The sequence below is a fragment of the Nicotiana tabacum genome, chromosome 4, assembly GCF_000715075.1.
Source record: "Nicotiana tabacum cultivar K326 chromosome 4, ASM71507v2, whole genome shotgun sequence".
NCBI lineage: Eukaryota > Viridiplantae > Streptophyta > Magnoliopsida > Solanales > Solanaceae > Nicotiana > Nicotiana tabacum.
The window spans coordinates 140,895,902-140,910,567 of NC_134083.1; the positions used below are offsets into that span (position 1 = coordinate 140,895,902).

The 14,666-nt window shown below is 42.8% G+C and overlaps 1 long non-coding RNA gene across 1 annotated transcript; it reads left to right on the top strand.

Moving 5' to 3' along the window:
• Positions 1–1,158: 1,158 nt before the first annotated feature.
• Positions 1,159–14,225, top strand: LOC107812481 (uncharacterized). The gene is made up of 2 exons (XR_001654124.2): positions 1,159–2,010; positions 13,817–14,225. It is a non-coding gene; the product is annotated as an uncharacterized LOC107812481 (long non-coding RNA).
• Positions 14,226–14,666: the final 441 nt, after the last annotated feature.

A 14,666-nucleotide genomic window follows, 5' to 3' on the forward strand; every position in this document is an offset into this window, starting at 1 on the left:
TCGGTCGGAAAATTGCGACCGTCTTCGGTCGCAACACTTTAGCGACCATTAGTTTTCCGACTAATTAAAAGCGGTCGAAAATCAGTCGCTTTTTCTTTAATTCCGGTTGATTTAGGTCGATTTTAGAGGACGAAATTTGGCAGTTTTCTAGTAGTGCCGTTACGTCGTCATAAAAATAGTGTTTGACAAAATTTGGCTGATTTTGGCCAATTTCTGCCGAGCATGCCATATTTAAGACGACTTTCTTAAAGAGAACTAAACAATGATCTAAGGCCGGCAATATGTTAGATTTTCTTAGTTCTCTGCATCTATAAAGGGAATTTAGGATCAACAAAATTTAAACGAAAGAAATGTTGACAAGGCATATGATCAAGAAAACTAAATTCTATTCATAAAAGTGCCCTTTAGTTACTGCTAAGCATCCAACAACATAGAATCTGGCGAGAAAATGTAACTTATGGGGTCAACTTTGGAACCGGCCTAGAACATTTTTACAAAGCAAGCAGTGAACAACAATAATGTAGGGATCCAATATTTTGACTTCGGAATATTACATGACAAGGATTATAACATTACAGAACTTTTATTCTTACCAATACGGTTATAGATCTCTTTTGGTTCAGGCGATATCTCCATCTTTATTTTTTTTTTAAAAAGATTCACATATATCTAAGTCACTAAAATAACCAAGGTTAAAAATGAAAACAAAAGATTTCTTCAAGTTTATTTAGTTTCAAACCAAACACAAGTTTGGGATTATACAACGTATATCTCATTTTTGATCCAATTGACCAAAAAAAGCACTAGTACTAAATAATCGAGGGGATTATTAATCTGAGGATTATAATCCCGCGATAACTCTTTTCGCGAACCAAATGAAGCCTCAGGGTTTTGGTCTAATAGGTAAGAACATAGCATGAGATGTGCGGTTAGAAGCACATTGTTGATTCAAACCCACACAAAATCCGATATTTAAATGGAGAATTGTTAAGGAGTACACTTATGATATGATCCAATCTAAGCATCACTGACCCTCCGGTGATATCTCAATTATCCAAAAAAGAAAAAATTATCATGTTTTGTTGGCAGATGAATCCAATTATATATAGTTTTGGATAAGAAGATATATATAAGTAAAACTAAATAGTATTGCAAATTAAAGCAAGAAAGGCTCGTTTAAAGGAGAGCATATTGTATATTCTCATTTATTATGTAACTTCTTTATTTTAAATTTTATTTCTATTGTTTTCATTATCATTATTTATTCAGCGATACACAAACCATGCGTCATTAATTGAAAGAATTAAAGAGTCATTAGTTAGGGAGTGTCCATGCTCATAATTCTAGTTGCAAGTATTTTTGTTTTGGTGAAAGGAAACTGTTGAGATGTGTTTTAGGTTATAGATGTATTTGGGCCTTTTTTAGTTTAGTATTATTTTGTATTAGGATGTAACTAATTATTGTAGTCGGTTATCTATTTATGTATGGGTCATGACCCAATATTTTTTCGATTTTGTATATAATAAGAGAAGGCTCCACTTTGGAGCTTAGCCGTTCATTTCTACATTCTCCAGAAAGTTCTCCTTTTCCTCTCTACGATCGTGATCATTCATATAGGTGTATCTTGATCCTGAATCGATTCTAACATGGTATCAGAGCCATGGAAATCACTTAGTTGAATTTATACAGTGATTTCTCTAAACCATAATTTCTTCGATCAGAGAGAAATTAGGTGTTTTTGTGTCGAATCTCACTTTAGCATTTCTTTTCGGAGGTTTTCGTTGGGGATTTTTCTCTGATCGTCCGATTGGCATTTTCTTTTTGTTATCTTCTGACTGCGTGGGGTTTTCTTCGATTTCATTCGTCGGCATCGTGATTAGGGATTTTGTCTGCTAAAGGACGATTTTACTTTGGTTTTCATAATGTTCTGCTGGTGTTCTAGTGTTTCAAGCTGACGAATTGATGAAAGGTTTCGAAGTCTGCTACTACAATTGTTTTGGTTGAGTTTCCGTAAGATCACTTCTCTTTTCCTTGTTCAGTATACTCTTGTTTTATGCCAAATGAATTTTACAATGGGTGATAACGATTCTGTTAATCGTGATAATGAGAATCTAGACCACACTAATGAAATTACATTTCATCCTTTCTATCCGTATTATTTGAGTCATTATGATAATTCGGGACTTATGTTAGTTGCTAAACAATTTGACGGTACATGTTTTGGGGCCTGGAGAAGAGGGATTATCATTGCTTTGTCTGCAAAGAAGAAAAAAGGTTTCATAAATGGTAGCTACCTTCAACTTGCACCTACATCTCCTTTACTTGATCAATGGGAACAAGTTAACGATATGGTAATCAATTAGATATTCAACTCTCTAGATCTTGATATTGCGCAGAGTGTGATATATATAAAAAATGCTAGAGGAATTTGGGATGAACTCAATCTGAAATACGGTCAGTCTAATGGTGCTAGGATGTATGAGGTGTCTCACAAGGTTCTTTCTTATGTGAGTAGTTACTTTAATAAGGTGAAAAGGCTTTAGGATGAAATAGAGTCATTGGATGCAGAATCTTATTGCATATGTGACTGCAATTGTGGGGGGATGGGGGGCACAAAATGATCAAAATGATGAAAAATTAGAAACTGATGCAATTTCTCATGGGTTTGAACGAAGTTTTCAATAATTCTAGAGGAAACATTCTCATGATACAACCTCTGCCTGAAGTGAGTTGGCCAAAGGTGTCTTACACCAAACCTCTTGTCCTTATATTCCCCAATAAAATGGAGTTGTTGAAAGGAAACACAAATACTTGTTGGAAACAGCAAGAGCCTTACTGTACCAATCAAAATTACCACTTCATTTTTGGGGGTATTGTATTTTTACTGCCACACATCTCATAAAAAGGTTTCCAAGCACAATCCTTGATGGAAAAACACCTCTTGAGATCCTTCTTGGGCATAAACCTACTTTCAATTATCTAAGAAGTTTTGGGTGTTTGTGCTATGCAGTGATTCCTAAACCTTTGAGGAACAAATTTTCTCCCAGATCCATCCCTTGTATATTTCTTGGTTATCCTGTGGGAAAGAAAGTGTCATGACCCAAAATCCAACTAGTCGTGATGGCACCTAACCTAACCCGCTAGGTAAGCTAATGATGGGGACATGTGATATTCATTTTGTAAAAGACACTTTTGACTTCAGAAAGAGAAAATCGGGTTTCAATCATAAGCACACAAAAACAACCTTTTTCCGAAGATTCTTGCCTATACTTTTTCACTGGATCCGAGAATATCTCGGGCACTCAAAGATTTATTCATTATTCTCGATTGTCAGAGATAATATTCATTACTTCTGTCTTGTCTCGGGTGACTCCTTTGCGTTAATTTACATAAATGCCATTTATTATTGTTCATCAACATTCAATGCTGCATTACTTCTATTTTGATTCTTGACTATTGACTATTGCATGTTATCATATCTGTTGGAGCAGATCTGCGCATAATTTGTTACACTACTAGGAGTTTCTTTTTAGGATATTATTGTTAACAAAGATTAACCTTAATTTATATACATTTAATTAGTTAAACCAAGATCTACATTTTTAGCAAACAATTTGGCACCATCTGTGGGGATTCCTTTGTTAATTTTATAGTTTCCTTTAGATCCGTAAACTAACGCAAGTCACTAACCTCGCAAACCACAAAGATCTTCTCTCTTTGTACGTACAGAAACCAACATGGCAGGGAACCAAGGAGAGAGGACGAGAATAACAAGTGATCTCCCCAGGTTGTAGCAATCTCGTGAATGCTATCAACGAGAGTTGCGAAACAGTAGGTGAGGACGTGATGGCCAACGTTTTCCCTAGGCACGAGAGGTCGCCTCCCCCCACTACAGCATAACAAAATCCAGTGAAAAAAGGGGCCTCCACGTCCGCAGAAGAAAGGACGCCACCAGCTGTAAAAAAAACTCCTCGAAGCATGGATGACCGACATGCTGGTGAGCGTCCTCAACAGACCCGCTCCAAGCATGACTACAGAAACCGCAAGAGCTTGCACGATACAACAAATGGATGATCAGTGTAACCGACCAAACCCTCCGACGACAGGTATAACTCATAATATTACTAACAGTACAGGTGACAACGCTCTCATTGCTGTTCTAAAGAGGATGGAAGAAATGGAGAATGAAAACAAAGCACTCCGAGATCAGATGAAAGAACACCAAGAACGAGTCGACAAGATACCGGGTGCTCCTAAGCTGTTGCCAAAAAGGGACGCCGGCAGGTTCGTAGAGCAGCCGTACACTGATAACGCAGCCCCTCATGCCATACCAAGGACCTTCAAAATTCTGCCCTAGCTCAGTATATACGACGGGATGACCGATACTGAGGATCATATGACCTATTATGTCATCGCCGTGAAAGGTAACGACCTCGCCAAGGAACAAATGTCCTCTATTTTGCTGAAGAAGTTTGGCGAAACTCATATGGGAGGGGGGGGCATTGACATGGTATTCAAAGCTACTAAATCGCTCCATAGAGACTTTCGAGGAAATGGCCGATAAGTTTGTAACCGTCCATGCCGGAGCAATAATGGCCAAAGCAAGAGTAAATGACATATTCGCTATCAAGTAGTCCTTGGGAGAGGGACTAAGGGACTTCCTCGCCCGATTCAACAGAGTAAGGATGACTCTACCGAATGTATCCTAAGGGATGGCGATCGCGGACTTTCAGAACGGGTTGAGTAGAGATGGTTCGAGAACGACTAGAAAACTATTGAACCGATTGATGAAATATCCTCCAACCACTTGGGACGAAATCCATAATGCCTATTGCACTAAGGTCCGAGCAGATGAAGACGACCTCAACGGACCAACTCACCGACTAACCTCGGTACAAACCGAATCCATAAAAGAACGAAGAGATAACATCAGGAGGGATCACCCGATTTCGCGACCCAATAGGGAACGACACTAGCCATATGTAAGGACGGTCGTCGCACCTTCCCCCCGTTATGAAGAAGGCCCATCCAGGCCAAGAACAGGGACTCACCGGAACGAAAGAGGTATGCCCCATTTATTATTTGCTCATAATTTTTGTGTTTCACTTATAGAAAATAGTCTACGCTCTTGAGAAACTTGGAACATAGGTGAAGTGGCCGCCGAAGATGAGATCAAACTCGAACACCAGAAAATCTGACGCCCTCTATGAGTTCCACCAGGAACGTGGGCACAAAATAGAAAATTGCATTACTCTCAGACAAGAAGTCGTAAACATGTTGTGGCAGGGATACCTCAAAGAGCTGCTAAGCGACAAGGGTAGAAACAACTTCGCCAGAGGACGCGAACACCAAGGCATGCCGAAGCCGCCATCACTAGCTCGTACTATCAACATGATCATCAGCGGCGGCGGTGACGCCTCTATCAACGGCGTGAAGTTCACCACCACTCATAAGCTCAATCGGTCTATCACCGATGGTTTGATTTTTTCTCATAATGATGTTCTCGTTATTACTTTACGTATTTTAAATACAGATGTCAAACGTATCATGGTGGATGATGGAAGCAGTGCATGCATGATCCATCCCTGAATCCTTACCAAAATCAGACTCGAGGATAAGATAGTGTCGCGCTGCATCACGCTAACCGGCTTTAATAATGCAATTGAGCTGACATCTGGGGAAATTACACTCCCCGTGTTGGTCGGTGGCGTAACACTAGATACGACATTCCATATCATGGATCAGGCCACAACATGCAACTCCATAGTGGGATGACCATGGATACATCCCATGAGAGTCATCCCCTCCAGCCTATACCAAATAATTAAATTTCCAACACCATGGGGAATATTCCGCATACGCGAAGAACAACGCATGTCCCGAGAATGCTACTATATTGCCTTAGACAACACGGTAATCCAACAGAAAAAAGACAAGGAAAAAGAGGCATAGCAATCAACAGGGCCGAGGTCGATGCAAGGAGAGACCGGAGACGTGATCATGAATCCCGAAATGGTCGAGGCTGCGGATTCGACCATAGAAGACCTTGATCCCATTTAATTGGACCTCAACGACCACAGTAAAAGGCCTATATCGGCTGCAAACTCCGGGAACCAGGTAAATTCAATCAATTCTTAATAACTAGTGCAAATATATTTGCCTTCAGCCATGCGTATATGCCGGGCATCCCAAGGGAAATCGCCACACACAAATTAAACGTCGACCCGCTCCACCCCCCAGTGAGGCAAGTCAGGCGAAAATTCAACCCCGTCATCAATGATGCAGTCCACGAGAAAGTGGGAAAATTGTTAGATAACGGCTCCATCAGGGAGTCGAAGTACCCTAAATGGATCGCCAATGTAGTGATAGTCAAAAAGAAAAATGGGAAATGGCGGATGTGCGTGGACTTCACAGACTTGCATGTCCGAAGGATCGTTCCCATTACCTCACATCGACTAACTCATCGACTCAACAACCGGGCACGAGCTATTGAGTTTTTTGGACACTTACTCATGCTAATACCAAATTCTTATGGAGGAAGAAGACCAGGAGAAGACCACGTTCATCACCCACCAAGTAATGTATTGTTATTGGGTCTTGCCGTTTGGGCTGAAGAACACGGGGGCTACCTATCAAAGATTGGTGACAAAGATGTTCAAAGACCAGCTCGGCAAGATCATGGAAGTATATATAGATGACATGTTGGTCAAGTCCGTAAATGCTGAGGACCATATCGATCATTTGAAGAAAGCTTTCGACATACTAAGACGGTACGTGATGAAACTAAATCCGGAGAAATGCGCGTTTGGCATAGCCTAGGGAAAGTTCTTGGGTTTTTGGTGTCGCAACGGGGCATCGAAGTCAACCCAGACCAAATCAAAGTTATCGAAGGGATACCCGAGCTCTTGACTACCAAGTAGCAACTCCAAAGGTTGATTGGTTGAATCGCTGCCCTATCAAGATTTAGCTCGCGTTCGTTTGATAGATGTCACAAATTCTTCGGCGTGCTCAAAAAGGACAACAACCTCGAATGGACTCCCGAGTGCATACAGGCTCTGCAAGAACTGAGGGCATACCTATCATCACCACCCCTGCTTTCAAAACCCGAACCTGGGGAGTAGCCTCTCGTATATCTAGTCATCTACGAAGTAGCGGTAAGTGCAGTCCTGATCTGTGAAAGCAAAGGTACGCAATCTCCCATCTATTACATTAGCAAAACACTCGTCGATGCCGAGACGAGGTACCCGCGCCTTGAAAAATTGGCTCTGGCATATGTCGTAGCTTTACGGAAGCTTAAATCCTATTTCCAGTGCCACCCCATCTCGGTCGTGACAACCTTTCCCCAAATGAGCATTTGTCATAAACCCGATCTATCGGGGAGGTTGGCCAAGTGGGCATCGAGCTAAGAGAGCACGATATCATATACCAGCCATGAACCGCAATAAAGTCATTGGTGCTCGCCGACTTCGTCGCCGACTTTAGTGCAAAAAATAATGCCTGAAGTCGAAAGGGAAGCCATCCAAGTTTCCCTACAAGCACAAGACCTCTGGGTCCTATATATCGATGGCGCATCCAATGCATCAGGGTCTGGGCTGGGACTCGTACTCAAGGTCCCTACAGGCGAAGTAATCCGCCAATCTATAAGGTGCCCGGATGTGACTAACAATGAGGCCGTGTACGAGGCTGTAATTGCAGGATTGAGGCTAGCACTCAAATATGGGGCGAAGCGGTTGAAACTTCGCTATGATTCCCAGCTCGTAGTCAACCAATTCATAGGGACTTGCCAAATCAAGGAACAAAGGTTGCAAAAATACCAGATAGAGAACTGCCTGAGTTTGACGAATGTCAGCTCGACCAGATCCCACGGGCGTAGAATGCCGAAGCAGATGGCCTCGCCAAATTGGCCTCAGCTACCAAAAGTATCACGACCGAGGACAAAAGCGTAGTCCACCTCCTCAACTCATAACTAGACCAAATCGAGGTAAGAACCATAAACTTGACTTGGGATTGGTGCAATCGTATTATCGCCTATTTGTAGGACGATGCACTCCCAGGCGACAAGAAATAAGCCAAGAAATGAAGAATGCAAGCGGCCAGATACAGTCTCCTTCATAGCGACCTATACAAAAGAACTTACGGCGGCCCCTAGCGAAAGTTCTGGGCCCAAACCAGACCCAGCGCGTCCTCAAGGAAGTCCGTGAAGGCCATTGCGGTTCTCACCCCGGCAATCGAGCACTAGTTAGATGCCTTATACGGGCGGAATACTATTGGCCCACCATGAAAAAGGACGCCGCAGACTTCGTGAGAAAATGCGAACAGTGCCAAAAATACACCCCAATGATTCACCAAGCAGGCGAACACCTCCATTCAGTCACCTCCCCCTGGTCGTTCATCAAATGAGGAATGGACATCGTGGGCCCTCTCCCAGCAGGGCGAGGTAATATACGATTTCTTTTGGTTTTAACTAACTATTTCTCTAAATGGGTGGAGGCAGGAGCAGTGTTTTAAAAGGCGTGAACGTAAGGCGAGGCAGTTTACATATGCCCCACGGGGCGTAAGCCCCATAGGTATTTAATTTTTAATATTTTATAAAATAATATAATGACATTTAATATTTATAAACAAGTAAAATTGCATAAAAATTAAAGAAAACTATATATATGTGTGCTCCATCCCCACAAAAAATTAATCAAAACAATCTATTATACGTTACTTACAAGCACAAGTAATTTGAGTCTAAAAGAATAAAATTTTCTATATGGAGGAACAAAAAGGATGATTAACCTGCAATTTGAACTTTGAATTTGCTGCTATGAAGAAAAATATAGTTCTCCTTCTATTTGTAAAAAAAATTAAATATTCGTTGCTTTTAGAAGATATTAGCAGACTAGCGGACAAGATAAAAAATTGGGAAAACCATGAATTAGGGCTTAAATCAACAAAAAAAAGTCTTTACTTTTAAATTTAATACTTTTGAGCTCCTTTCTAAACCTTTTGAGTAATTATCAAACTGACTTTTGAGAATTTAGGTATTATATGAAAGACTAATTCAACAAATTTTATTTTAATTTGAAAAAATCTCTGGTCTTACTCCTTACTAAACAAATGCTCCTTGAACGCCCGGCGTACGCCCCGAACGCCCGGGCATACGCCTCTTGAGACTTTCGCCCCACACCATCGCCCCGGGGCGTTTTTGGTATGCCTCGCCCCGGGGCTCGTCCCAGAAACGCCTTTTAAAACAGAGGGCAGGAGCATTCGCCCAATTACGGGAACAAGAGGTAATCACCTTTGTATGGAGAAACATCATCTGCCGATTCGGCCTACCCAAGAAGATCAGTTGTGACAACGGACCCCAGTTCACGAGAAAGAAAACCGCTGAATTCTTCGAGAAATGACATATCAAGAGGATACTCTCAATCCCATATCACCCAGCGGGTAACGAGCAAGAAGCGTCCTCCAACAATTCCATACTAAACATCATGAAGAAAAAGCTCGAGGACGCCAAGGGACTGTGGCCGGAAATACTACCAGAAGTATTATGGGCCTATTAAACAACTCCGAAAATGAGCACAAGAGAAACGCCCTACTCTTTGGTATATGGGATCGAGGCAGTAATACTGGTCGAAATCGGAGAACCCAGCCTAAGGTACTCACACGAAAACGTTGTGAATAACGATGAGAGCAGAATGAAGGAACTCGACGAGATCGATGAACGAAGAGATTTGGCGTACATAAGAATGGTCGCCCAAAAATAACATGCAGAACGCTATTGCAACAAGAAAGCAAAGGTCCAGCCACTTAAAGTCGGGGACTACGTACTGAAAGCCAAAACTCAAGCGAGAAAAGATCCCCGGGAAGGCAAGCTGGGAACAAACTGGGATGGTCCGTACAAAATCACAGCCAAAGTAAACAACGGTTCACTTCAACTAGAAACAATGGAAGGAAAGCAACTACCAAACAATTGGAACATCAACCACCTCAAATACTTCAACTTCTGAGAGAAAGTGTCCCTCAAGTCGTACTATTTTTCCCTTGCTTGAGCTTTGTCCCATTTGGGTTTTTTCAAGGAGGTTTTTAATGAGGCGGCAAAGGGAACACAACGACTCGAAGTACGCGAGGGAGGGACCTATAATTTTCATTGGTCGACTCCTCGATACTCTCCAAGTCCAACAATGAAGGGACTAGGTAGACTAGGACTGAGACTGGAACGCCAGCCAACACCAAAATCTGTAACTCTCTCCAAGTATGTAACGAAAACAACAACGTCAAAGTAATAAGAAACTTACGTTTATCACTTTTTTCACCTTTTTCGTATCAAGGTTATGTTCTACCTCGCTCGAACAAACACCTACCGGCCCTCGACTGCGATTTAACGAAAGTTTATGTTTGACTAAGCTCGAACAAATACCTATCGGCCCTCGGCCACGATTCAACGAAAGGTTATGTTCGACTAAGCTCAAACAAATACCTACCGGACCTCGACCGTGATCTAACGAAAGGATATGCTCGACTAGGCTCGAACAAACACCTATCGGCCCTCGGCCGCAATTCAACAAAAGGTTATGTTCAACTAGGCACGAACAAACACCTACCGGTCCTCTGCCGCGATTTAATGAAAGGTTATGTTCGACCTCGCTCGAACAAACATCCACCGGCCCCCGTATCATACCAAGCGTTCTCCTAAAGTCGGTCTACTCCCTCGTCCCCAACCTCCTCATCACCCTCGAGCGTAGCGGGATCATATCCATAAGAGACTCGAGCTTTACGAGCCTTAACACGAACATCTTCAAGGGCAGCCTTAGAGATGGACCCCGCCGCATACAAATCTCAAAATACATCTAACTGGGCCTCGGAATGAATCCATTCTTCATATAACTCCCGAGGTACATTGGGAAAATCTGAAATACGGGGGAGGACGGCTGTGTAAGTAATTGGGCCTTCTCAGCCTCCAAAGCGGCCACTCGATCATGAAGAACAGAGTTATCTTTCTCCACCCTCTCCCCGAGTCGATCTTCCTTAGCTCTAGCCGTTGATTGATCGTTCTGCAGCTCATCTCGGAGAGTCCTATTTGCCAACTCAAGCATCTTTGTCTTCCTCCGAGCATCCAAACGAGAAAACTCTGCCTTCTCTAGCTCCTTTTGCTTCTCGGCAATCTCACTATTGAGGGTCTCCAGCTGAAGTCAGAACTCTTTTAATTGCCTTTGCAACTCGATCACTTGAGCTTGAAGTTAACTACATTGGGCCTCCACGCCCCTGCTGACCTCTAGCTCATCTTCCCTACTCCTCAACGTCCCCTAGAGGACGCTACACTTCTCGATATCCCGCACCAGCTCATCGTCCTTCTCTTTCAACTCGTCCCGAAGGCCCTGCATGTCGCCACCCTCACGAAACCGCTTGCGGAGATCTTATTGCTTTCCACGATACTCAAAGTATTTATCCTTCAATTTTACAAAAAATGTCTTTACGCCTCTTCTCCCTCCGGGCGCTCTCGATTTCCAAGATCGCCGTCTGCAATCATAAAAAGGAAAGAGAAGAAAGAAGCCAGAACCAACGACGCTTGAAAAACAAAAAAAAAAAGAGTTTGAAACACAAACACTGACCCAGAGAGCAAGGCCAGCAATGCTCCTCGACAAAGCACCAACGTCTATCTATTTGAGGGTCTTACCCTCTATTTTGGAATAGAGAGGGCAGGGACTACCTCCTCGGTGTTCACCAACAAGTCACGATCCATGGGGATCGCGATAGTCCTCGTAGACCCCTCGAACCTTACCTCAAGCTGGGTAAGCCCCTCTTCCATCATCCTGAGGTCGTCCACATCAACGTCGGAACCTGATTCATCGCCCTCCTCAGCGATGCTTTTGCCCCTCTCATTGACTGGGAAGGAGCTATCTACAGATGTTCGAAAAGTCGATGCCTCCTCTCGCCGCGAACTATCAAGAACATCAGCAGTCGTCCCTTCAGTTTCCATCACCGCAGAAGGAAGAGACACATCCACATCGTCTCATACCGACCTCGAAACCTCGAGACTCGGCTCAATATCATCTCCCACAAGAATGGTCACCGTCTCACGTAGCTAAAAGTCCACTTCCGCCGCATCAACGGCTCGGGTGACTTCGTCACCAACATCCATGGACCTCCTCTTTCGTGGCAGGAGATGTCCATCACTAGGAAAAGGTTCATCATCCTCATCGATGAGAGAATACATAGGAGAATCCGATGTCTCCACGGCCGAAGCAGGAACAAATTTGGACGTGGCGACAAAGGAAACTAGAACGAAGATAGGATCAGCTGCGGTCGAAATAGGGGTAGAAACCGAGGGCGTAGTAGCCTTCCTCTTCCAGAATGAGGGCGCAGGAGCTCTCGACTTCCTCGTAGACCCCCTGGCCAGAGCTAGAGAAAAACAGGAAAAGGGAAAATCAGCGAAGGAAAACCAGCAAAGAAATCAAGACACTGATGGTAAAAAGGAAATTACTAGTCGAAGGGAGAGCGGGCACGAATTTCTTGAAAAAACTTGGCCATTCACGAATCCCTACGATGTGAGGGAGGATCCGCTTAACCCAGTCAGAAATATGAGCGTCCAAAGAAGGAGGCGAATTCTTGGCTGCAAAAGAAGAAGACGGGAAGTCAAAATTCAGGACCGAACACAGGAGAGAAAGCAAAGTACTTACGAGTATAATTCCAAGCCTCAGGAAAGCCGTTGACATTGGCTACAACATCCTTGGTTCTGACAAAAAAGAAGTTAAACCAGAATTGACGACTGGCCTTGTCGTCCATCTTCACCACCAAGCAATTGCCCCCTCGGTGCCGAAGCTTCAGCATCGTTCCCCTATAAAAGTTGAGTAGGACAAACGTCGTAGTGACGATAGAAATCTTCCACCAGTGCAAGGAGGGGAAAAGAATAGCCGACTTGGAAGGGGTATGCGTAGAGGGCGCAATACCCAGGACGGTGGGCTTGTACCGTATCCCCCTCGGTCGGGATCAACTCGATATGATTGGGAAGGCCGAATTTAGCCTTAAGCTCCGTTAATTCCTACACCGTCATCACTGACCGAAAAGCTCCAGGTGTGACCACTGGTGATTTGGTGAAATCGGATCTAGAATCAGGGTTGCGCGGGATTATCTCCTCCACCGACGGGAAGGTTTCCTCCTCAACGGTGGCAGGAACTCTCTCCCCATGAGAGGGGAACACCACTGCCAAGGGAGCAACACGACTCCCCTATCCAACCTCAGAAGGTACGTTAGACATGATTCGACGTAAGGAAGGAGAATAACAAACGAAAGGGAATGAAGAACAATGTAAGTCGCTGAAACAGAGAAGAGAAATTCGGAGAAGAAGAGAGCAAGAGAAAGTATGGGGTTTTGAAGTGTTAGAAGACTTAAAACTCCAAAATTGTGTTCAAAAACCTCTATTTATAAAGGTCATGGCACCGAAACCGAAAATGGCTCATCATGATTGGCATCGGAACCGAAGCGGCAGGTCTAATCAAAGGTCAAAGGCACTTGTGCCATTGCACTTCCCCATGAATGCTGAGAAGCTAGTTAATATCAGTATTTGGAGTCTCTGTTACATTACAAGTTCGATGATCCTTCTCTGCTTGTTGAAGCCCTAACTCACGGATCTTACATGCTAACTGATATTCCACGATGCTATCAGGTTATTATCATAAATAAATGTTATCCATCTTGATGTTGATTGCATTTTTCTCTACGAGGTTTTATTTGAATTATGTCTTGCCTTCTTTGAATCTTATGCAATGTCTCGAGGACTCTATTGATTTGAGGTCTGCCTCCGTACATAATGAATGCTATGCTCAAGCTGCTTTGAAGACTGGCTTGCACAGGCTCATTCTTCATGCTTCACAAGATCTGGAGAAGCAGATAGTTAGTACTGCTCTGAATATTCAGAAATTGAATCTCGTGTCCAAATTCGGATGGGAATCTGAAACTACTTTCCCGAAGGTATTGCAAACTTGCTCTCAAAGTTGGGCATAACTAATTTGAAAACCAGGAAATTAAAGTCGGGATCTCTTTCCGCGATCAAAGTGTAATTTATTCCCACTTCCATCATTCTTAACCTCATCTCTTTGTCGAGAGCTTCACATGTACTTTAAGGTCAACATAAATTTATAGTATTCTCTATGCTAATTTGATTTCTATTTATAGGTTTATCGACAGTCCTCCCTACGAACTTGCAGACTTCAATAGCAAAACCTATTCTTGACCAAGATCATTTTGCCACTATGGCCCTGCAGATGAACAAAATAATGGTTATTGTCAAATGTATAGTTTTAGATGTTTCGCGGATGACTGGACATTAAAGGGAAAAAGAGTAATAACAAGAACAAGAGCATGGTGAATGTTGTGTTAAATAACTTAACTCATCAATGGTAAAATTGATTAGCTGAGAACCATTAAAAAAAAATCTATGAACATCCTGCTATTCATTGAAATGCAGACAAATGAGGCTCAAATTAAGTATTGCGTCCAATACAAAGTGACCTAAATAGCCACCTGATTACATGGACTATTTATTTACGTTGATGTACTTGACAGAAATTAGATATGCTTATATCAGTGAGAAATCATATCAGCTCTTAAGTTCAGAACATTCTGAAAGAAAAGAAACTTGCAGCAGCATACATTCACTCCAATCATTTTACTAAACA